We start from the raw sequence: 25,678 nt of genomic DNA, 5'->3' as shown, positions 1-25,678 counted from the left end.
CTTTGAGTATTTTTTATTTTTAAAAAACCTTATTCATTTCATTTCGGGAACAATTCATGTTCATCACAGAACAAGAAGACAAGATGAGATCAGAAAGTGCTCATGATTCCATGCACCTTGGCAACCACTATCAATACCATTTGGGTAGAGATGACTCCTCTCAAATTCTATGTAATTGTTTCACTTTGCAAAAGTGAGATTATCCTGTTATTGTTCTGACTAAAAATCTATATTTTATGCACATTAATAAAAAATAGTTATGTGTTGACTTTTCCAAATTAGTGTATTTTAATTACTCTCAATGACAAATCTTATAAAGGAAACAAGTCTATTTCAATGGATGACACATTTTGCTCCTGTCTTTGAGGAGATGTATTGAGAAAAAAAAAGGAAATCTAATACGGAAGGGCTATAGTGTGTACATTTGTTTGTAGTGTCAAAGTTCCAAGAATCGTGGCCCTGCTTGTGTCTATTCTCATTCAGCTTTGAGGGTCAGGGGGGGAAAAGATTTATGAACAAAGATGTTCAATGATTACAAAACCTGTATCTGTTTACTTCTTAAGACTGATCTCCACATGCCATAAAGGAGTTCCGTCCCACTGATATATTATTTTCAACTTTTTAAATTAAGGATATAAAAAATGTGTTCTCATCAGGCCATGAGCTTTCACTGAGTAAAAATACATAGCTCAGATTTTCAAATGATGGCAAAAATTCCTCATTCTGTAAATAGCAAGAAGCATACCTAGTATAAAACTTCTCTCCAAACTGAGAAGAAAATTCACTGGCCTACCTGCTTATCACTTGAGATGATCAAGAAACACTGTCCATCCTTCAGAGAGATCTAATTGTACAGCATGTTCAGATCTTGCATTTATTTTCCAAGGGATAACAGACTAACTTCTGAGACTTTCCAGAAAGGTTTGATTTCAGTTCCACCAGTATATCTTGGTTCTTCTTCTGGGAAGGGAGACTTAAGGCAACCATAACCCAATACCTTCACAGGGGTGCCTTGCTTCTGTTTTGCCTAGTGCCTTTGGGTAAAGAAATGTGTCTGCACATGCCCTGACATTGCTGTCTCATCATCTGGGAGACAAGAGTAACACTTTGTAGGCAGATCTTGCCCAGTCTCAAACTGGGTAGTAGCCTTTCTAATCCGCATGGGGATGTTGGGGATGAGAAAGGATGCAATCCAGAATGTCATTCACACACATTGTAGCTGAAGGCGGCTCCAACCTAGCCTTGTGCGTTGTGCATCAACTATATTTTCTGAGTCTTTAATATTATAGAAGTTGAGCCCTCTGGGTTGGGGTCTCCTTCTGTTTATTATATAAGCTACATTTAATTCCTCTTTCCATCTTCTGTTTACAACTATTCTTTCCCTTGAGTATTTAACACTGTACTGCCTCTTTACTGCATCTTATGCCTCCATCTAAGGAAAACAGGAACCAATAGAGGTTGTATTCTGGAAGGACTCAGGACAGGAAGAGAAATGAAACATCTCTTTTAATTGATGTTAGGAAGCTGACATCCCTGGGGACCCTCCCATGCCCTTCCTGGTGGAAAAAATGCAGATGCCTCTGTCCAGGGCTCCTTATGTGACACATTCATTCTGATCTAGAAGTCAAAGCAGCTCAGGAGGTTATAAAGATAACCCAAATTCAGTAAAAACAATCCTTGTTTTTGATAGACATGCATAGAAAGCTTGGATTTATGCCTCTTTCACTCACCTGGCTGAGTATCTCTTGCCTGCCTATCAAATCTGGTCTTAGGGTTACTTACCAATCTGCCTTCCACTATTCCTCAACATTCTTGGAACATATACCATACAGCTTCCTTCATTAAGTAATTGTATATTATAGGTCAAATGCTAAACATGATCCATATGCCACTCTCCAGACTCTTAGTAGTATTTGTTCAGTAAAAGAAACTTCAAGGCTTAATTAGGGCAGATAAAGAAGTGTGAGCAGTGGTTCATATGACCATCCAATAGCCAAGATTTCATTAAATATGCTTCAAACAGATGCAGCTTTTATTACCTACTATAGTGTGGTAAGTCTTCATTTAAGTCTGTAATTAAGATTACTACCTACTATTGATAAGTGGAGGATTGTGGAAGTAGTTAAGCAATAGATATGACCTTTACTCCCTTTTTTGCCAGGGCTTATGATACTCATTCATTCAACAAGTCTGTGCTGAGCACCTACTACATGCTAGGCTCTATGTTTAGCACTGGAAATAAGCACTAGTCAGTCAGACAGAGCCCCGCTATCCTGAAAGGATATGTGCTATTGACCATGTAAGAAAAAAAGAGGAAAAAGTAAATTTGTAAAAAGAAACCCCTCACTGTCTTTCAGTTTAAAAACTAGCCTTCTGAGACCACACCCAGAGTTTGAGGGTCCAGTGTTCATCAATACTATGCAAAGGACTCTAACTTCACTCATCCTTTAAAACACTCTTTTCTATTCTGGTCAGTTGAAGGCCAGGCTTTAAGAATTTTTGGGTTATTTTTCTGGCTGTCTCATCTTGTCTTTTAAAGCATGATAGAAAAGGATTAATAGCCAGGAGAACAGAGGGCCTGACAATTCAATTCTGTCACCCAAGAGTACTTATTAAGCTGCCACCTGTACATAGCCCTGTGCTAGGTGCTTTTGCTAATAACATGTGTATCTTCTCCCTGCAGGACCTTGGCACACACCAAACTGAACAGGAAACTGCCGCTCAAAGGCCCATGGTGAGTGTGGGGTCAGGGCCTCGGATGAGACTTCAAGTGTGGGAAAAAAGAGGCAGATATGGGTCTAAGATTAATTACATCCTGGGGAGACCACACTCTCAGAGACATTGTGGGGAGGGGCTGGCTGGTGGCCACATGAAAGTTAATGGCAGTATTATATATTGAAGGTGTCTATGTCAATAAAAAGATAGACTTCTTTTTAACAATGACATAATTGACCATAGCTGCTCCTCCAGTGTGCTGAGACACAGCAGTGAAACATGGGCTGTTATCAGAAGCCATATACACACACAGGCCCACACACACATGAACACCATGAGCACTTTGCCTAGAGATTCACTCCACCGTCTTTGGGTCCTCAAAGGACTGTGGCATCAGTTCAAATCGAGAGAACTTCATTATTCTGTTGATTGTTGGGTAAAACTATATGAAGATAACTAAATGCTTAAGCTTAGCACACAGAGAAGTTAGGATTCTCTTAGAGTGGATTTTAAGGCAATGTCATAATTTCTGAATGGGACCTGGGGATGGCTTGGGAAGAAGTCAATGGGACAGGTTTGAAAACTGTCCAGTTTACAATGTCCTGGGTGTGGAGTACATGCTCTGTGACCACTTGCTGAATGAAGACTCTTCAAAACCTAACAAAGGGGGCCAGGCTGCTCTCTTTTGTCTCAGGGGCAAGACAAAGGTGGAGACAGGAAACTGTTTTCAGCCTCAGTTCTCTCTAAAATGGGACTATTGACCTTTTTAGAGGATTACATGGACCAATAACTGAAAATATTTTTCAGTTATTAAGAGAAGCATAGATGTAAAAGGTCATTTTTATTAATAGGTTAGCTATCTTTTAAATGTTTCCGCTTACTCGGAGTAAGAGTGGAATGCTTGTTTAGAGAGGCCCCCCCATCTGAATATATATACACATTTTATTTTAAAATGCATGTAACTCTTAGCTCACACAGGGCCTTAAAATGGGGCTTAAGGAGGACAAAAGCAAGACTTCTTGGGGTTCATCACACATGCCAGGTTGCCCAGGACTGAGGGGTTTCCCAGGATGCAGGACTTTCAGTGCCCAGACTGGGATGAGTTATTGACCCTCGTCCTGTTCAACCCTCTTAATTCCATGACCTCTCATCTCTAGCAGTTTTAGTAAAGCTATGCAAATAAGGGCAATATCTTTTAAGTGAATGGCAGCAAAGCTATCCCTATGGTTCTTGGTGAGATTTTTAGGGGTGCCATGGTAGTAGAAGGAAAAATATCCGATTTCATTTTGTTGATTCTCCCAGCCTCCTGTTATCCATCTTTGAGAAGAGCTGTGAGTTAAACAATGCGTACCCAGCACTGCCCACCTGGCATCAGTCACTGGGTGACTCCCTGGCTTCTCCAGCCACAGATATGCAAGAATAATGTTTCCAGAGTGTCACTGGGCAACATAAGTTCTACTGCCCACAAACTTGGAAGGCAAGTAATCAAGGTGTTTACCTGTTGAATGAAGAGGGACCAGAGGCAGTATCATTTCGAATATCTCTAGCATTTTCCCATTAAGCCATGAAACCTGCAAGTACTGATCATCAAAATAAATGCACCCTGCCCTTAGGTGTGTGCTTTCCCACACAAGAGGAACCAAAAGCACAGGGCTTTCTTTCATCAAACTACCGAAGATGACATGAATTTTTAAACAATATCCCAGGTGAATTAGACATTTAGCTACTTAACAAGAGGCTTTGCTAGGACCCTCATCTATTATTCTGAGAAGTCAGTTCCTGCCAATAATTCAGTGCTGTTCTGTTCACATCTCCATTTTTCACAGGCAGGAGATCCCGTGGCTAATGGCCAGACCCTATTGTATCTTGCTTTTGGCATTGGAAATGGTTCTGAGAGCTTCCCACTGAGCCAAGAGTCAAGTTAGAGATCTGTGCAGAAAAGGGTGGGCATTCCATTATTCTGCAATATAGCAGAGTAAAATAAGTAGGATTTCATTTAGGCTGTTTCTCTTTTAGATTCGGTTCAATGGCCAAGATGCTAAAAGCCTCCTATCTTAGACAAATCAGGTGCCTCTGTCTGCTAATTCTGACCATTCTGGCTGTAAGTCATATTCTGAAAAGCTTTTGATAAGCGTCTTAAGTGTAGGGAGACATCTGATTTGTCTTGCTAAAAACGGGCACATTTTCATACTGAAAAGGTCCTCCTCCTTCTTTAAGTGTCTTTTCTTCCTTCAGGGGTATTTTAAAGGCAAGATTGAGAGTTTTAAACCAAACTGTAAATTTGAATTTCAAGTGTTAGCCCCCCGTTTTCGGGGGAAAGGCACAGGGGATGTTTAGAGGACAAGTCAGAATATCAACATTTCAAAGCTACCCCCTAAAAAGATACCTGATTAGGAAAGGACTTCTTGAAACAGATGACGTTCATTTCCCAGTTTAAAAAAGAAAGGCACAGTGTGAAAAGGAAAAAGCAGTATCAGTCTACCAGCTACCAAATTTCCCTCCACCCGTTTCTGGTCTGACCTTGCCCACTGTGGCCACTCCTGTTCCATCAAGGCCACAAGCAAGGTCCCTCTGTCAGAAAAATCCTCTTCCAACCTAAAATTCTGGAGGCCTAAATTTCTACTATTAGGACTTAATCTTGTTAGTTTCAGGTTTGATCCCAGTTAAAATGCAAATACCTCTGGGTGGGTAACACTTTTAAACTGTTATTAGCCCTTTACAGTCCCCTGAGAAGGAAGTTGCTGGGCAAATTTCACAGGCTAAGAGGCGAGGTCTGGAGGTCAAAGGACGATGGAGATAGCGGATAAAGTGAGAGCACAGATGAAGGGTTCCCAGAAACAAAAAATGAACTGCCTCTCCCAATGTCCGAATCATTCCGGCATCTGAAAACAGGAATCTTATTCTGACCGATCAGGACAGCATACATTTATGTACAAATCCCTCCATGGAAGAATCTGAGAAAAGCATTAGCGGAACAATGAGACAAGCTACCATTCTACTAAATGGTAATTCAAATGCTGGGGCCCATTCTGCAATAAAATATAACGGCTAATCCTCAGGGCTCAGCTTTTCTGTTCTAACTTTAACTAAGGAAAAAAGTTTAGCCTTGTTAAAGCTATTATCTCTTCCTAAACTGCATAGTATATAAAATGTAAATGTGATCACACCACTCTTAAATTATTGTAACAATACGCCATTCTGTTTTCTTCCCCTTGACATTTACAAAATTCATTTGGAAGAGTGGGATCTACCTCACAGAGATTAGTGATAAATCATGTATTTTTAATGAATATCAATAGGAGAAACCCCATGACATAGCCCACCATCTAATTTGATTAAACTGTGCTTAAGGCAACACTACCTCTCTGGCTAGGGAATAGCTCCATAATGACTTTGTGAGCATTATTGCAGGCTGTTTTAATGATTTAATGAACTGCCTCTATATTTAGTTCAATAGTCTTAAAATGATTAGTGTTTAAGAAAAATTAGCTCACTTTGATTTGATTCTATTTGATGGTAAGTTTAAATAACCTAACCCTTCAAAACACAGTGGAAAAAAAAATCCTAGAATCCCAGCCAGCTAACTGCTAGAAAACATTATGGCCATCATTAATAACCGTTCATTTATGTTAAGCTACAGTATCCAGCCTGACATGCTCATCCAAAGAGCTGGGCTGTAGGAACAAGGGCTAATGCTGCATTTCATCTTCCCTTGCTACCATTGGAAAGGGGAGGGAGAAGGCAGGAAATGGGAGAAGCATGAAAGACTCTTCAATCTCATATGTTGAGCTATAAGAAATTTTCTCTAGTTCAGGTCCAAAGTGGGTATCTGTCTACAGCTGGGAGAAGTTCCAGGTTTCTAAAGGAGGAGGAGGGGGAAAATTGGTGTGAGGTTTTGAGCCAACCCCTCCTGCTGTGATGTGAGCAGCCAGTATGGTTAGGTTTGAGCAGTGTGGTCAGGAAGCTTCCTGGGACACCCTAAGGGGAGTCGGGGAGGCTCTCTGCAGAGAACTGAGGCAGATGGCATTTTTTAACAAGGGTAAGTGATCTGAGAGTTGGTGTGACACTGCAGGGACCAGAGCCAGCTCCTTTTTCCAAAATAAAGAGGGTCTCAGCACACAAATAGTAGTCTGTTCTAATAGCCCCATAGGTCACCACTGCACAGCCACACCCCAAAATATGGAAAGTAGTTGTGGTATTGGGCAACGAGTTCCGCCCTTCATCTGAAAACATCTAGGCCAATCACCTTGCGATTGTGAAGAACACAGTGTTAAGAAACTGCCTTGGGGAAAGTCATAAATTGAAAGTCCATTTAGCTTTGAACTTTGGAACAATAATAGGGAACAATTATCAAGCACTTACCAAAAGCCAGGCAATGCTTACACTTCATAAAAATTCTCAAAGGTAAATACTATGATTATCCCCACTTTCAGCAACAAAGCCGAAGCTGAGGTACTAAGTAGCTTGCCTACAGTCACAGAGCTAAGGATTGAGGTGCAGGCCAGTGTGGGGCAGACCTGAAACCAGGTGTGTGTGACTTCAGGTCCACTGTTCCTACCCACTCTGACACACGCCCTTCAGCTCCCCACCTGTGCCATGTGACGTGCCACAAGTATTCCAAGTTAGAAACAGGAATAGATTTAAAGAAAATAGATGTCAGAAGAGGGTTGATAAGTATGCAGTGATTCACTAAATGAGGCCGCTCACCCCAGCCTTCATTACTCAGAGCCATCACTGTGGATTCCTGGGCCTTGGGGGCAAGAATGCAATCCACTAACCATCACCACTCCTTGTCCTTGGAAAGGAAGAGGAAATATTTCTAAATGAACCATTGTCATCTAATGACAAAACCCTGTATTTCTTGGCATGTACTATGTACTCCCAAGATGCTTTTCGTCTTTTGTCTGTCTCTCAATGTCCACCCTTCATCCATCCCCTAACCTGCCCCTTCCCACACTGATATATGCACGCACACAACTTGCATACACGTGTGTGCATATACACATATATGCCATTTACCGAGCCCCTGGTATGGACACTATTAATACAGAAATGAATGAAATAGGTCCTCTACCCATGGCTCTGTACTTGATGGAGCAGACAATCTTCTGGGGAGAAGGAACTGGTTCAAATAATGATGTATAATATCCCATGGCCATAATCTCTTCCTTGACATAATCCCGGACAACCCAACACTTTTTCAGAATCCTCTTTGCAAAGCTGTCAGCCTCCTTTCTAGTATCACCTTCCCCAAGTCTCAGCACCACCCCTTAACTTTTCCCACCTTAATCCAAATCCTGATCTTCCTTCCCCAACACCTCATCAAAAAACCTACCCCATAACTCATGACTCATCTTCCCACAGCCAACAGTTCTGACTTACTCCTTCTGGACTTACATATAAATAACTGAGAAAAACTTGTGTCCTTTCCCTCTAAGAGAAGCTATGAGCATCTATATTATGCTGTTAAAGATTATCAGGCCATTTGGGTAGGACATGGCTTGATGGCAGAGTAGCAAGTTCTCATGTACAGCAGGAAGGATGAATGAATAATGTAAGCTGCATGGGAATTGCCAAACTGGGGATGCACTTCCCATCCAGAGGCAGCATCCCTCAGGGACAGCCCATTGTTACCACACAGGGGGAAGCCAGTGTTGCCAAATCACCCAAATTTTCAAGAAAAGCACAAAATCCCAATTCTTGCATGAATCATTGTAGCATTTTAAAATTTAAGTTGAAATTGAAAAAGACAAATGACTACCATGCGGGCTAACCAAGACATACCTGCAGTCCAATTTGCAGCCTCGGCCCGCAGTAACACAGTGGCTTCAGCAGACCCAGCTGTGTGAGGATCAACATACGCGGGAATTTTAGCCCAGCAGCCACAGCCCAGTGTTGAGGGATGCTCTCCCCAGATGTTCATCGATGGCACTCTGGACATGAAAACAAGCACATAACATCAGATGATGCTGACATGTGCTTCTTGGGGTGAGCCAAAGATTCTAGATGTTGCTGCTAATAACTTTTCCTGAAACCCACCCAAATCTCTAAGTCATGATGGAAAAAACAAAGCTCCTGGCTGTGCATGTGCAATATCCAATTGGGATTTAAAATTACTTGACCTACATTTAGATCTTCTGACTCTGGTGTTTGAGTACTCTGTTTTTGAAACAGCTGCTGTGGAGCTAAGGATTTTAACCTTACTCGTTATTTGCTTCTGCCCTGCCTCTGAGAGTGTCCTTTAATCATAAACCTAGTTGTTTTAATAGAAAAATATGAGGTTTCATGCAAAAGACAGGTCTTGAAATTTCGAAAGCTTTATTAGAAAGTGGGAGACCGTGATTTTCTTAGGGTGGGGAATTCCATAAATTTCTCACTTTAAATTCTATCTTTTCCTAGTGGATGGAAAACTTACCCTAACAACTGGGATAAAGGAATGGATAAGTGGTTTTGGACTCAAAAGGCAAAATCTCAACAGGTTTCCTGTATGTGCAAAGCCACTTGAAATTGAGTATGTGTCAACACAGATTTAATTAACTCCCAGCCAGGACATATTGGAAATGATCCCAGAAAGTTGGGACAAAGGAGAAGGTGTTAATTTCTCAGCAGGAGAGAAAGTGCCTTTTAACTGCACTGGATTATGGTTCAGGCCTGGGTAAATTTTCAGATGATCCATTTCAGGTGGGCTGAAAACAGGTGGCAATTAAAATCAACAAGCCAGTCCCTGCCAGTAAGGCTGGAAGACATAGGACAGGGTCCAGCAATCAAGCTTACAAACATTATTCAATTATTCAATACAGAGGTAATCCTAGAATCCTGATTCTGGAAGAAACAGCAGTGAGGTATCCTCAAGAACTTAAAATCAGGTTTCTCTGCAAGAGTTAAACAAGTTAAACATTTTTTTTAAAAGTTGTACACATTGGAAGTAATTACCCATGTGTGGGAGAAAACCAAGAGATTGAAATGTTTGGGAGTCTCATACCCCAATTTGATAATGGTAGCCCCAAAGTCAGGATCTTCCCTTGGGAAGCCACAGAGATCATAGGGAGAGCAATAAAGCCCACATGAGCCAGGACTGCAGCATAACTAGGGCATGAAGAATACTAAGCATTACAAATCACCTCTTAATAGATGATAGGTGGACAAGCAAGCGCCAATTGAGATGATGAAGTAATCAAAGTATAATCTTGGCGCTATGGACTAAATGTTTGTGTTCCCACCCACCAAATTCATATACTGAAGTTCTGACTCCCCAGTGTGACACTCTTAGGAGAGGAGGCTTTGGGGAAGTAATTAGGTTTAGATAAAGTCTTAAGGGTGGAGCGCCCATGATGGGATTGGTGTCCTTATAAAAGAAAAGCCCCAGAGCTCACTCTCTCTCCAACTGTGAGGACACCACAAGAAGCCTGTCTGCAAGCCAGGAGAAGGGCTCTCACCAGGAACTAAACTGGCAGTCCTCAGCCTCCAGAACTCTGAGAAGTGAATTTCTGTTAAGTCACCAGTCTATGGCATTTTGTTGTAGCAGCTGGAGTTGACTAAAGCATCTGGGGAAGCAGAATAGAATTTGATTGTAATTTAATAAGCAGACACAAAATAAGTTATATTGTACCCTGTCTTGCCAATGGGTTTCAGCCCCAGGCAAGTTCGCTATGGATTCAGTGTGACCAAAGGAATCGACAGCAAAACATTCTTGGGGTGAAAGGGTTATACCCAGGTCTGTTTCCAGGTGGTAGGTCTGTCTCTAGAATCCCATTCACTCAGAGCGAGTCTGCAGGCAGCAAGCTAGTCCCTGCCTCTGGGCCCCTCTGTCTGCACAGCTGTCCTCGGCAGTGCCACCACTCCAGCCTCTGCTCTCCTGCAGCCTTGCAACCCTGCCACCATGGTGCGCCTAGAGCACTGGGCGGAGCTTTTTATAGAGTCAAATTGCCCACAGGTGTGCAGTGGGCTAGTCAACCAGGGCCAGGTGAGACTCCTGGCCACAGGAACTCTCATTTTATCCACATACCCTGTTAGGAGAAAGCCTGGAACACCAGAAAGGGAAGTCTGCAGAGCGGGAAACTGACCCTCTTTATTCACTGGTGTCCAAGTGGCAGAAGCACTAAGTCCAGGGAATGTGACCTTCTGTTCCCTGGAGAAGTGAACTCAGTTGTGGGGCAGAGGTGACTCATGAAGCCACATTCTGGGCTCACCAAGCAACCTTCTCCATACATATCTGACCTCCTAGATACGCAGGAATCAGGAAGGGATTAGGCAGGAAACATAAGCATTTCAGTGACTAGAGGGCAGTTTAATCTAACTTAATCCTCTGGTTAACTAGTTGAAGCAAGTACTATCATCTTCTCAGTACAGATGAGAAACCCAAAGCCCAGAGAGCCCAAGTTACCAGGTCAAAATCTTATGTCCAGTTAAGAATCAAGCCGGACCTTCATCCCAGGTCTCCTGACCCCAAAGGCAGAGCCCCTTCTCCACACCCCGCCAGGATCAGGGAAGGAAACGCAGTGAATTCTGAGGACTGTTAGTAGGGGGAGAAAAAGGCACCAGCTGCTTCCTGACATTCAGGGAAGGCTTCCCGAAGGAGATAAGATTCAGGCGGAAACCTACAGGTGGAGAGGAGGGAAGAGGAAGTCTTAAGCACAAGGTCAGCGCCTCCTCCCTGAGATGTCCTAAGTCATACCCTTGCAAACTAAGACAAAAACAGCAGACTGTGCCATAGCTAGATATAGATTTAGTGGAGTCTGAAGTTTGTAACACTGAAAAAGAATACAAATTACAAATACAAATACTCTTGGCACCCTGGGACAGATCCCTACAAATCTTTAGCTTCACACAAACCCACCTTTGGTCAGTCGGTCTGACATTCGTAAGCCCCCAGACTCTATTCAGGACCCATCTGGTGATCTGTCTCCAAAGCTGTGAAAGGCACCTGCCCTTCCCTGGCACCTGATTTATAGAAAGGAACTGTACTAGTTAGGATTAGTTTCCCCTGCCAGTGATGTATTAGTTAGGATTAGGTTCACCTGCCTGTAATGGCAGTAGTAACAGCCAACACCAAAACAGTGCACTAATGAAAGAGAAGGTTATTTCTCACAATATAAATGTAAACAGTTTGAGGTTTACCTGGTAATTTAATGATAATCAAGGACCCAGGCTCTTTCTATCTCATTGCTCCACCATCCTTAATACATGGCTTCTTCCCCCTGGTCCAAGATAACTGCTTGAGTTCAGCGATCACTGTATTCCAGCCAACATAAAGGGGAATTGCTAGAGAACATGCATACTTTTCTCTTTAAAGATACTGCCTGGGAGTTGCACCACGTCCTATGGTTGAATCCAATCGGTTAGAATTTAGTCATGTGGACACACCAAGAAACATGGTCTCTATTCTGAATAACCATGTAAACAGCTAAACAAGAAAGGGTTTATTACTAAGGAAGAAGGGGAAATGTGTATTAAGAAACAACTAGCCACAGAACTCGTTCCTTTGAGGAAGACTGTGGAGCTCCCTGTGGAGCCACCATGCTATAGAAACCATGTGAGTTGAACCTAGGTTTGCCCAAGGAACCTGTGCGATGTCCTCCAAATCCCCAGGTCCTCCAGGGCCCCTCTGGACACCAACGGCTGTGGGCGCTGCACATGTTCAGCATTCCTACCCTGTGTTTTTCATTAGGGCTTGGAGTAGGGTGTGTGAAAAGGATTGTTTCTTGCCTGCGTCTGATCCTCTTGCTTTAAAGTTGTATTGCAATCATTATCCTGTCCATTTTTAGGGACTTCAGCTCTTTAAAGGTCCTTTGGGGCCCTGATGGATCTAGTTCGGTTCCTTGGACAAACCTGGGTTCAATTTCAAGCCCTACCAGTTACCAGATATGTGATGTTAGGAAGGTTACTTAGTCACTAAATCATTCAGAACTCTTCTGGTTGCAAATGATGGAAACCCAAATCAAATTAGCTTAAAATCAAAGGGAATTTACTGCCCCCTCCCCCGACCCAGATGTTTAAGATGTTGACCAGCTTCAGGAATGACTGCTTGTAAACAAATGGCTAGGTCTCAGTCTGACTCTGATTCCCTCCAGGGTTAGCATCATTCCCAGATGGATTCTCTTATGAGGTGGCTGCATGTCCACCAACAGGACTTACAGTCTCCCTACTTAGCAACTTCAGAAGGAGAGCCCTTTTTCTGATTATCCCAGCCAAAGATCCAGAGTTAACTCTGATTGATCTAACATTAGGTGATTTGTACATCTCTGAGCCAATCATAGTGTCTCTGATTGGCCCGGAGTTGGGTGGGTTGGCCTCATCTGAATCATGAGGGCTGAGAGTGGGGAAGGAGTTGTTTCCCAAGGAAACTAGAGGTGCTATTAGCAGAAAAGGGGGGAATTATGCTGCTCAAGCAGAAGCAACAGAAGCTCATTTTTTTCATCTCTTAGTATAATATTAACCTCATTAGATAATTATGAGGATTAAATGGGATAACGTGTATGAATGCATTTAGTATGACACCAGGCATAGCAGGAGCCTAACAAATATGTTTACTCCATTATAAGGAGTTACAACCAAGTCAGGAACCAAGACAGAGCACAAGGCCAGTAAAGTGGGTGGTGGCTGGGGACAGAGACAGTTGGGAGAAGAAGAGACAGATTAAAGTATTGGCAGGGGAGAGGAAAGAAGTCCCAGAAGTGTGGGTGTTCCCTGGAGTGCACCACCAGCCAGGAGCAGGCCCATCAGCTTCAACAGACCAAGGTTCAGACCTGCAGTTGAGAGAGCTGGGGTAGAAGGTGCCAGGACCGAGATATTAGGCAGGGCCCGGCAGAAGTCAGAACCCACTCAGAAGGGTTTGACTGAAGAGTTTAATGAAGGGCCTGTATACAGAGGCATAGTCAGGGTTAAGTGAGCAGAGAGGGCAACGGTTTCTATTGCTCAGCTTGAGGGATCCAGGGAGGAATCATAGGGGTGAAAGTCAGTGAGAGCTGGAGCACTTGCATCCCCAGAAGGGACTGCCCAGCAGAAACTGACACCACAGAGGTTCACAGCCCCTGCCAGAACCAGAGCTCTCTCCTCCACCATCTGACTTCCTACTGGTACCTCTTCTTTGTCTTCTTGGTCGTTAGTCTGCCAAGGCCAAACACCCAGGACACAGATGAAGGCAGAAACCTGAAGGAATGAATAGAATATCTAGCTCAGCCACATCAATGGCCTCTGGGAGGGACCCTAACTCTCTGGCATCTTCTGCCCTTGACACAGAACTGCAGGGAAAGAAGAGATGCTGACTTTTCCTCCTGCTCATAACCTCTGAGCAGTGGGAGAGTGGCATGGCCTCCAGAAGGCCAGGACTGTATCGAGGTCTGGGAAATCTGGGCAACCCTAATTTCTCATAGACCAAAAACTGCCCCTGCCTATCCCAGCATGGCCAGCTGACCTTACCAAGACCTTCATCTCACAGGCTCCACCCCAAGCCCCGGGACAATGAGACAATGGCCGTCACTGGGGATGCGGGCAGTCTCTGTCTGCAGGGATCTTGGGTGGTCTGCGCCTTGATCCCAGAGAGAGCCTCTGTGGACCTGCATGTCCCTGGAGCCACAATCTCCCACAACCGTCTCTCATCTCCAAAGCCCCATCCACACAGTTGGGCTTCTGCTTCCACTCAGTTTGTCCCTTAGTTCCCAGCATACTTGGGATACTGACCTAAACTCCAGCCTATTTGGCCTAACACTCAGAAGGTCCTCTTCCTGATCCATTGTACAATGGTGCTTACTAAACGTTTTTGACAGGGTCTGTAGTGTAGGGGTTTAAAGTATAAACCCTGAAGCCTGGAGCTCCAGCACTTACTGTGTGCCCTTGGGTAAGTTACTTGAACTCTCTTTTCCCTTCTTCTTTATTCATAAAATGAGGACACTAATAGTACCTATTGCATAAAGTTGTGAGGATTAAATTAATGCATGTAGAGTGCTTAGAACATAGTCAGGAATCAATAACTTTATTCTAGCATTAGTATATTTCAAATAAACAAAATTGAGCCAGTTGAGTCAGAAAAAAAGGCTGAATTTGAAAAGCTGGTCTTGAATTATTAAGCTCCTAATCCGTGGATGAATAAATGACTAACATATCTTCTCAATTACATTCTTCTTGGGTTTGGGGGAACTCCCTGGGAGGTTTCTGCCCTGAGGACATAAAGTGATGTTTCACATGCTTTTGTGATTATGCTCATTAACAGGATGAAGAGTTATTTTTGGTGTGTCTGGAGACAAATCAAAAGAAAGTCCATTAGAGCTAAAATTAATCCAAGTATCCACTGGCGATCAGTATGTGTTTACACAGACTCTTTGAGCATGAGGAAGGCACAGTATGTGTTACACACTCTGCTGAAACCAGCTTTCTGGAGGCTGAGGAATGTGTAAAGAACTTGCCAAAATAGTATTTTAAGCCAGTGTAGTAAGCAGTGTCCTTCCTGTCCCTCCCTCCAGGTTCCACCCTCACTGACAGTCCCACCTGGATGGGTTGGCCTTGAGATCGTGGTCAGGGAAGCCAAGGATGGGGGAAATTGAACTTCCCTCACCATGACATAATATACAGGGCAAAGAATGAAACCTGTCACCTCTCCTTCATATCAAGGTGAAATTCTGTAATTATCCTTAATTCATTTAAGTAATTCAACCTCTAGATCCCACCATCTCGTCTCCTGTAAAAGGTAAAATAAGATTCATGTCAGGTTGTGAGCGTGCTTCTCTGGGCCCTCTATTGCCATTCCTCTTCCCACAGTTGGGCACCCTCGCCCTTGGCAGTATGGTGGGCTTTCTCCATCTTGGACTCCCAGATAGCCACATCAAGTTCTGATGGTCTCTCCCAGCACTCTGTCTGCAGATACCTGACACCAGACCTGAACCACAGGGTCTCTCCTCACATCACCTATCCAATGAGGGGTAAAAGCTGAGTCCTAGAAGTGTTAGATTTGGAAGGAATCTTAACATATCCAGTAGCATCACTTCGACTTACTGACAAGGAAGTTACGGTCCAGAGAGGAGACAGGACTTAGACAAGATAATATGGTTAATGTTTTGGATCCAAGAATATAATTTAGATCCCAAGACATTCATGTATGCATGCATGCATTCATTCTTCAGCTGGGATATTTGACAAATATTTTTGCATATCAAGCATGTGTCAAGCATTGGATCAGTGAGATAGCACTCTGCCTTCACAGAGCTTCTATTCTCTCAAGGGAAATTGGCAGTAAATAGACCATTTCCACAAAGATTCACAGACCCAGAGCTTTTTCTCCTAAACCTCACAGCTGGTAGACAAAGAATCTGACTCTCTGAATCTACAGAATATAGTACATCTGCAGTTGAGATACACATCACTTACAGTCATTCTCCCAAGAATTATAAGAACAGCACTCAACCACTCACTTTCATCCATCTGATCTGTGACAACACAAACAAAAAATTCGGACACCAAAATACCATCCTTTCCCAGAAAGACTGTGTGCATGAAGAAAGAGCATGGTCTTAGGGGTCAGAAAGACCGGGATTTGAAATTCTGACCTACTATTAATACTTCTTGGCTGTGTGACACTGTGTAAGTGATTTTGCCTCTCTGGGCTACAGTCATCTAAAAAAAGATTTCCTCATCTGTAAAAAGGAGGTGGTAATGCTGCTTCATGAGGCTACACAGGATTAAATGAGACAATGGATGCGATGCACTCAACACAGTGCCTGACAAAGTGCTCAAAGTACATCAGCAACATTTCTTTCCTTACTACAGCTTCTTCTATAGTTAGCAATGGCAGTTCCACCATCGCCTTTGAAGAAGTCATAGCATCTGGGAGACTTAGTAAAACGAGGCAATTGAGGGGGTAATCTGATCACAGACAAAAACTCGAGCCACTTTTCCTTTTGTTTTCTGGAATTTTTTTTCTCGAAAGCTACTTTGTTGGCACACTTCTTAATAAGTGTTAGGGTCTGACCCCTAGTGGTCATGGCACACAGTGCCAGTTTTGCTAATGACCCTTCAGCCCCTCAAACTTCTCCATCTGTGTTTGATTAACCTTCAGTAGTGCCTCCTGGCCTAGTCACAACATATTTTTATCTCAACAGAAAAATTAAACAGGAACAACTGTGGCTAAAGTTAATAAGATTGATTCTTTAACATAGAGGTTAATCCTAGTGGCACATGCAGATCACACACACACACACACACACAGAAATACAAAATCAATACCATGCCTGGGCCCCACCCCAAACCAGCAGGATCTGAATCTCTGGGGAGAGGGTCTAGCATGGGAAGTTGTTCAAGCTCCCCAGGTGATTCTGATGAGTAACCAGGATTCAGAATCAGAACTTTCAAAACTCTTAGAACCTGACAAATGACAGCAACAACTACTGTTGAAGGTAGCCCTCCCCAAAACTTCCATGCTCTGCGGAGATGCTATCCATGCTCAAAATGGTTTTGGTCTCCTCTCAGGGAGTTGCTTTCAGATCACATGGCATGTATTTGAAATAATCTCAATATTGGCAAATTTTTGTCTTTTGACAGTGGATTTGAGTTTGAATAAAAATCCTAAAGTGATTCTAAATCAAGCCTGCTGAATATCGCAGGCCATTTCGCAGGATAAGCTGGGTAAGACCATTTTTGGTCAAAAACAACATATGGCCAAGGGGCTGGATTTGTCTCGTATGCCTCATAATTGACCCAAAAGACAATTCCAAAAGAGGGCCACAAACATTTTTTTATTAGTGACAGCTGTACTGGAGCCCATGTGTGCTCCCCAAAGAACCTCCTTTAAAAGACAGTGTTCAGCTGGACGCATGAGGTCTGATGGGACTGTTAAATTATCTGCCTCATTACTTAAGGGTCAAACCTGCATTTAGAATTGGCAAGGGGGAAACTGGTGAGATGGGTAGGAACCCAACCACCTCCCGGGTTCTCCAGAACTCCAGTCATGACCCAACACTGTTGGAATCCAACTTACCATGTCCAAGAAGGACCCCTTTCCAGGCTGGCAGAGCAATGCCCAGCCCGGGGAGCCACTGAGCTTCCCTCTCAGGAGCCCCGGGACTTTCCTTCTCAGGAACCTCCGCAGCTAAGGGAGATGACTAAACACTGCATTGAGATTTTTGTTTGTTCCCTAAAGTCTCATAATGAATTCTCTAACTTTTGATCAGATGAATCTTAACTGATGAGAACACAGACACTAGTAAGCCCCAATCATCAGTCATAAATCAACTGGACTTTTTTTTCAACTCTAATATTTTAGTTATTTTCTTTTCCAGGTGAGAATGAGATTTTATTTTCTTATACCCCCTCCATCTACTGTAAACATTAACCAGTGGGCCCTCCTGCCTGGAGTCTCCTGTCTCTGCAGCAGTGTTTCCCTAGGTGTATTTGAAGGAACACTGGTTTCCTAGTATCCATTTGCACATTCATTTATTCAGTGATTATCTATTGAGCACCTTATGTGTTCCAGGGGACACAGGCAGTAATTAGACCATAGGTTTATAGGCCAGGTTTCTTTCCCCTAAACCTCACAGCTGGTATCTGGGCAAATAATCTGATTCTCCACATCTATAGAACATGGTACATCTGCAGTTGAGGTACACATCGCTTACAGTTATTCTCACAAGAATTACAAGATCTTGTGAACAATTCCAGGCATTGTTCTGGGCTGTGGGGCTATAATCATGAATAAACAGACAAAGCCCTGCCCTTGTGAAGCTGATTTTCTAAAGGGATAGATTACGAGCTGGAGATTAAGAGAATTTAGAGGGGAAAAAAATCCATGGTTATATATTTGGGAAATAAGGAGCGTAACTAAACTGAACAGGTTTCTTCATTTAAGGGCTTCTGAAAGCCACTAAAATGCTGAGGTGCCCCATGTCTCTTCAAGAGAGGAAATGTGTTTGCATCATTCCCCAGCATTGTTTATCAGAAAATCCTTCTTTTGTGAGGCATCCCTATGGACAAATTCTGTGGAACCCACTAAATTCTGCTGTATGATGAATTGGAAGCTCAGTACATGACATCATCTGTCTGTCATCTGCCATGAAATTGGGTGCCCTTCTTATTTGGGAGAAGCATTTGGTTCCTGAGCTAATGAAATAATTTAAATCATTTCTCATTATTGTAGTTTTCTAACTCCTCTTTTACTGTTTTAGACATTTGGAACACTTATCTCATCTCCTCTTTCAACATTTCAGACTAAAAATCTCAAATACTTTTTTTTAAAACCTTTCCAATCAGCCCTTGGATTTTACATAGCATGGGTTCTGCTTTAAGTAACAAGAATTCACCTTATGAGGGATTTTCAAATTTAGAAATGCAAAATACCAGGACACCTCGTGGCTTAAAATCATCTGTTATCCTCAAGAATCACAGAAGAGTCTGCATTTGGGGTCATAAATCTGCCTTCACACCTCCCATCAACCCCTCCACCAGGGTGAGAAGGCTCTTGTGTGGGGCCTGGCTTTCCAGTGGCAAGAATTATATTTGTCTCCGGTGCTGGTTCCAGAGACATCTGTGATGGCAGCCCATCCAGCTCTGTTCTCAGGAAGCTAACTTTAGCAGCAGATTCTGCATCTGCTGGCGGAGTTTGACACAGCATATGTTTTCCAAAGCAGCCCTTCCCAATAGCTGACTCCCTTCTCATGTGAGGACATTTAATATATCCTGAGAACTAATCATCTCCCCCCTCTTCCCAAACGTTTAAGCTATTTTTAATTTCATCCAATTTAACAAGCAGTCATGTCTGGAGCCCATCTTTTGACTTCAAAATAAATAAAAGCGAATTTATATGACTCACAATAGATTTCACCTCTGGGCAGGCCAGCAAATTTACCCACACCTTTCTCCAAATAAAGTCCTTCCCTCAGATGCTTCCTGACACTCCTGTTAACCCTTTAACCTCCTGAGAAGATTAAACACAAGTGGTTTTAAAATGTGTCCACAATTTCTTCGATACTTCTCTCTTCAAAGGGTAGAGCTTAATTCCCCTTCTCTTGCGTGTGAGCTGGACTTAGTGTCACACTTCTGACAAAGAGATAGAGTGAAGTGGCAGTGTGTGACTTCCAAGGCTAGGTTATAAAAGGCACTGTTACCTCTTCTGTTCTTCCTTTGATCACTCACTCTAGGGAAAACCTGTTGCCACATCATGAAGATCTATGGAGAGAGCTACACGTTGAGGAACTGAGGCCTTCTGCCAACAACCAGCCAGGAACTGAGGATTTGCCCACAGCCTCATGAGGGAGCCATCTTGGAAGTGGGTCCCCCAGCCTGTCATGCCTTCAGATGGCTGCAGCCTCATCTGACTTCTTGACTTAGATCACATGAGAGTCTCTGAGACGGAATCACTCAGCTAAACTGTTCCCAAATTCCTGACCTACTGTGTGAGATAATAAGTGTCCATTATTGTTCTGAGTCATTGAGATTTGTGGTGATTTGTCACACAGCCATATATGACTAACACACCATCCTATGAGCTCTTGTGTGGCATCCCAGTGGCACTCCCTGAGCGCTCTCTCTTCTGTCTGAAACAGTTGGGCTGGATTGGCCAGAAGTGTCATTACTTGAGTAATGGGGAGGATGTTCATGGACTTTACCCTGTGGGCAAAATTAAGTCCTACCAACCTAGTGGAGCTAGCTTCTGTCAGCCCCAAGGCTTGCTTTCAAATTCCTAACCCCTAGGGGGTGCAAAAAGGGCCCACGGCACTCACAGCTAAATCCTGGTGCTTCCCATGCCACACAGCTGCCACTGCTCATCTCTGAGGACCATCTTCATGCTCCCCTAGACCACTGTCCAAGCCTCTATCATTGTTCACTTCTTGGCTCTGAGTCACACTCCCTGGGGCCCTGTCATTGTCACTGTATGCTGGACGGTCTAACAGCTGTCCACCTCTCTGTTAGTATCTCTCAAAGGTGTCCCCAAGACTGTCAGGTTCCTTGACCTTGACACACACCACCTTCCTTCTGCAGGGAGGAACCACCACGAGGGTGCTGCCCGCAGGTAACAGCCTGCATACCGGAAAAGGATCATTGCTCCCTTTTGATCCCCAGAGCCCCATTATTGAAGTTGGCCAATCACACCTAACACTCTTGTTTTTTAGAGTAGTTTCTCCCCAGAACCAACAGGCCGCTCCTTGCATTTTTTTCCTAAGATTTACATGTGTCCACAGTCTTGCCTTTTACAGAATGTTGTACTGCTGGAATCATATAGTATGTAACTTTTTTGGATTGACTTCTTTCACTTAGTAACATGCATTTAATATTCCTCCATATCTTTTCATGACTAAATCATTTCTTCTTAGCACTCAATAATATTCCACTGTCTGGATGTACCATGGTTTGTCACTTTAGCTACTGAAGGACAAATGAATTACTTCTTGGTTTTGGCAACCATTAATAAAGCTGTTGTAAACATCTATGTGCTGCTTTTTGTGTGAACATGTTTTCCACTCCTTTGAGTAAATTACCAAGAAGCACAATGGCTGGATCATATGGTTAAGATTATGTTTACTTTGCAAGAAACAGTCAAACTGTCTTCCAAAGTGGCTGTACCATTTTGCATTCTTACTAGCAATGACTGAAAGTACCTGTTGCTCCACATCCCTGTCAGCAATTGTTGTTGTCAGTGTTCCAGATTTTGACTGTTATAATGACCATGTAGTGACACCTCGTTGTTTTAATTTGCATTTCCCTGATGATGTATGATGTGAAGCATCTTGTCATGTGCTTATTTGCCATCTACATATGTATATGTTGTTGATGAAGTGTCCATTAAGGGCTGACCCATTTTTTAATTGAGTTATTTTCTTACTGTTGAGTTTAAAGAGTTCTTTGTATATTTTGGATACCAGTCCTTTATACCCTCCATACATTTTTAGTAACCACTACCATCAGCAAACACAAATAAGTCCATCAAACATTCCTATACAACTATGAATCCTAACCACTTATCTTACTTACGTTATTTTCCTAAAAAGCTCCTTGGCCCCTATAACAGTGAAATAACTCTTTCTGCACATAGGGAAGCTCTAGATTTTTAATCTTAATAACTCTTTAGAAAAAGACATTTCTAAGAAAGTGCATATGTGTATGTGTTGGTGGGGAGAGAGGGAGGTTGCTAAGCAGTGACTGGCCTCTCAATTATTTCTTTCTGGAAAGAATCATGGCTGTTTCTAAATCACCAAAACCTCAGTTTTTCAAACTTCTTCCAAACATAGTGTGCAGCACAGTAGCTCTGCAGGTTGTTGAGGGTGGGGTGGGATTCATGATCACCTTTGGGAAATGCCAGAGGTAAGGCGCTTCTCTACTTTTGGACTTCTTTGAGCCATTCCTATGCTAATGTTCATCATGAAGCACTGAAATAAGGGTTTAGATTATATGCGCTATGTTTCCCAAAGTCACATCACCACAAAGCATATCATGGAAATAGTGTTACAAGGAACACACTTTGCAAAATGCTGGGCAAGACCTAACCCCAAAGAAAATGGAATGTAACGAAAACCAAACATTCTTTAATGTGCTACCTGTCCGAGATCATCCAAATCATCCAAGGTTTAATCTGTTCCCAAGAAGTCTTAAGAATGTGCAGGGAAAATCATTTCTTAAAGACATAAATCTGAGACCCAAAGAATCTTTAAACCAAAATAAGCTTGTTCGCCTATTTTCTCTCCAAGGACAGAAGGAATATAAGGTGCACAATACATACTTGTCAGTAACACAAATCCAAATTCACTCTTAGTCATTAAACTAGGACCAAGATCTCCCACCTCAAGCCCTAAACTCAAAGGCAGGGAGGCCGAGGCACAGAATTTTCATAGTCAAGGCCTATGTCCCAACTCCCCCTTTCAAAACACCTCCATAAAGAAGGGGAGGGGGAGAGAGAGAAAAAAAAACTTTTTTCTTTCAACATTGACCCATTTTGTTCAGGTCTAACAACTCAAAAGCAGGAGAGTCATTGAAACATAGATTGTAAAACTGTAACACTCCTCAATTATTTCTTGTTGGCCAGACAAGCAAACCTATTATTTGACAATGCATCATGCTCCAAGATAGTAAACTTTATCATACAGAGGTCATGAGAAAAAGACCACAGGTACAGTTTGCTAACCTCCACTAGATAATTTTTCACAGTTATCATCCAAGCACTGTAAAAGCACAAAAGATATGTTATCTTCGGGCTCAGTTTATTATAACGTGTGGGTGAAACTCCCTATAAAACCACTTACTAGGTAACTGTTGCACGTTCTCCTGCACAGAAAGTCAAATCAGTAAAACATCTTTTTGACAGTGTCTTTTTAAGTGTCAGGAATAAAAGGACGTGCTTTCTTTAAAGGAGAGGTAGCACGCTGTTTACCATCCCCCCTCAGTTTCCCACATGCACACACACAGATCCCCATCACCTCTCTGCATGCCAGAGACACTCAAAAGAATCCTTCTCAGTAGTCTCGTTTCTTTTACAGCTGAGTATTTCATGGCAGAATTGTTCCTGGATAAAACTGCAAGTAACATTAACTCAAGATATTATGGGTGCCAGGATTTCAAGTACTAGTCACGGTATTTTTTTCCCCTAGAGTCATAATATTGAGTAAGACCCGGGAATAACAAAATAAAAGGATGATGGATTCCCTGAGCAAATGCTCTTGAGAGTCTAAGAGTTAATATTAGAGCCTAAGAGAGGCCTAATGTCATTATACATCCTGTATTTAATAGCTTGAAACTCGAATTTTTTTGAAGAGTCTACCTCTCTCCCACAGCAATGACTTTGTGGTCCCCAGTGTCACTTTAGCAGAGTTATGCAAGTCTTAGATGGGTAAATCCCAGGATGCATAGTGACTTCTCAGGAAACTCAGGGTTCACAATCCTATCCCCAAAGGGAAAGACACCTTCAGAAGTGTTAGATGGAGAATTCCTCCAAGAATGCAATTCTCTTTAGAATTCACTTCTCCTGACAGTCCAACAAGTCTAAGTGCTTCCTTACCCATTCAAGGCACAGAAGCAGCTTTCTAGGTTTGTACACACAAAAGCAGTGATTTTCAAAGGAAACCAACAGTAATTTGGGAGGAGAGGTTAGTTATGTCTTCCCATAAAATTCTGTTGAATAAATATTGAGGGTTTTTTATGTTCCCAATACAAAATAGGGAACGTGGGGGAATCAAAAGAAATAGAATATGCAGTCCCTATGCTGAAAAATCTAAAATTTTTTGGAAGAGATAAGACTTTTACACAGGGAACAAAGAACAATTAGCAAAATGCTAAATCAAATGTCTTCTGATTAAAATGTTTCTTCATTACCAGCAAATGCTTGGGGGCCAATGAAGGGTGTATATAGTAGGAGTCCCTTTACCTGGAGATGAGCTCAAAAGCCAACTCAAGGAAACTGAAATACAGACATGAGTGTTTAATGGCTAAGTGAAGTCTCATTTCCAAATCCTTTTCCTATAACCTGCCATATCAAAAGGCCCTTAAGATCTTTCTGGTGAGTTCCTCATGTACTCAACATTCAGGCATTCAACAAACATTTACGGAGCACTCTCTGTGGGCTGGGTACATGGAATACAGGAGTAAAAAACCTAGTTGGTGCCCTGCCGGGGCCACACAGACAGACATGGGATCCACTCTAGGCCTATGGCAATCATGCATTGGGATATCTAAGCCAGACCAAGTGCATCACAGAAAATTTCTCAAAAGTAAAGGATATTTGAGTTGAGGTATGAAGGTTAGTGGGAGTTAGCCAGTTGGAAAAGGATGAAGGAAAAACATGCAGCATGCACAAGGGCCAAGAGGCTTCTGGTGTACTCACAGAGCTGCAGGTCGTTTAGTTTGGAGAACAAAATGTAAGAAGAGTTCAGAGAAAAGCAAAGATCATTTTTGGCTAAGGGATCTGGAGAAGGTGAGGTTTAGAGCTAAGCCTTGGAAAAATGGGTAGAATTTCAGTTAGCTGATGTGAGAAGATAGGAGGTGGGTGGTGTTCTAGTATTCCCATATCCCACACATTGTCTGGCATGAAAGGATACTCAAAAAACAGTATTATAGGTTGAAAAGGTAAACCAAGTTACTAAGGCAGGAGAGCTCAAGGTGTGTTGGGAAGAGTGAATAGTCTGGTCTGTTGGAAGCACAGAATCTGTAGGGAGAAGATTTAGGAGATAAAGCAGGAAAGGTACACAGACCAGATTAAAGAAGTTTTATGTTTCAGTTAAGAAATGTGGGAACGACTGTGAGCAATGGAGAACCATCAGCGAGTTTTGAGCGGGCTAGTGGCCAGACTATCTGTGCCCCATAGACCACTTGGTAGGAATGGAGGAAGGTGTGACCAAAGCCCAGAGGCCAGCTGAGATGCTAAGGATGCAGCCCAGAGTGAGTTAGGTCCTCAGCTCGGTGGGTAAGGAGGAAGGAAAACACCTGGGGACTAAGTAATCAGAGCTAGAAAAGGGCCCTGAGAATGGAAGAGGGACAATGCTCCGAAGGTGTCAGTAGCTCTGTGTTTCAGGGCCCTAACACTAATAAAAAAACCACTCCCAAACTTAGGGGCTTAAAACAACATTTATTTTGCTTATAAATGTGCAGTCTGGGCAGGGCTCAGTGGGAAGGTTCACCTGTGCTCCACCAGTATCAGTCAGAGCAGCTGACAGCTTGCTCACACCCTGGCACGTGGTGCTGGCAGCTGCTAGGAGCTCAGCTGGGCTGAGAGCTGGGGGCCTTAGTTTCTCTCCCCTGGTCCCCTCCATAGACCTGGGCTTCCTCAGAGCATGGTGGCTCATGCTAAGAGGGAGGCAGGTAGAGGTTGTGTGTCTTCTGTGACCTATCCTTGGAAGTCATGCAGCACTGCTCCTGCCACCCTCTGTTAGCTGAAACCATCACAAAGGCCTACCCATTTCAAGAGGAGAGGGCAAAGATTTCACCTCTTCGTGGGAGAGTGGCAAGATTTTGGAAGTAGATATGGGATAGGGAAGATTGTGTGGCCTGTATTGGGTTG

The 25,678-nt window shown here is 42.9% G+C and overlaps 1 long non-coding RNA gene across 2 annotated transcripts in view; it reads right to left on the bottom strand.

The window, feature by feature from the left end:
• LOC140843419 (uncharacterized) overlaps positions 1-25,678 on the bottom strand; it is a 128,539-nt gene that overhangs the window by 11,235 nt on the left and 91,626 nt on the right. Inside the window, exons 4-5 of one of the 2 annotated variants that reach the window (XR_012121156.1) lie at positions 10,152-10,259; positions 8,500-8,648 (exon numbers count right to left, since the gene is read on the bottom strand). This is a non-coding gene — a long non-coding RNA (uncharacterized lncRNA). The remainder of the gene's footprint in view (positions 1-8,499; positions 8,649-10,151; positions 10,260-25,678) is intronic. The other variant, XR_012121157.1, reaches the window with a different exon arrangement.

Source organism: Manis javanica, chromosome 1, assembly GCF_040802235.1.
Source record: "Manis javanica isolate MJ-LG chromosome 1, MJ_LKY, whole genome shotgun sequence".
Classification (NCBI taxonomy): domain Eukaryota; kingdom Metazoa; phylum Chordata; class Mammalia; order Pholidota; family Manidae; genus Manis; species Manis javanica.
Note: the sequence above shows the minus strand (reverse complement) of the source record. Positions and strands in the feature narration are given on the sequence as shown.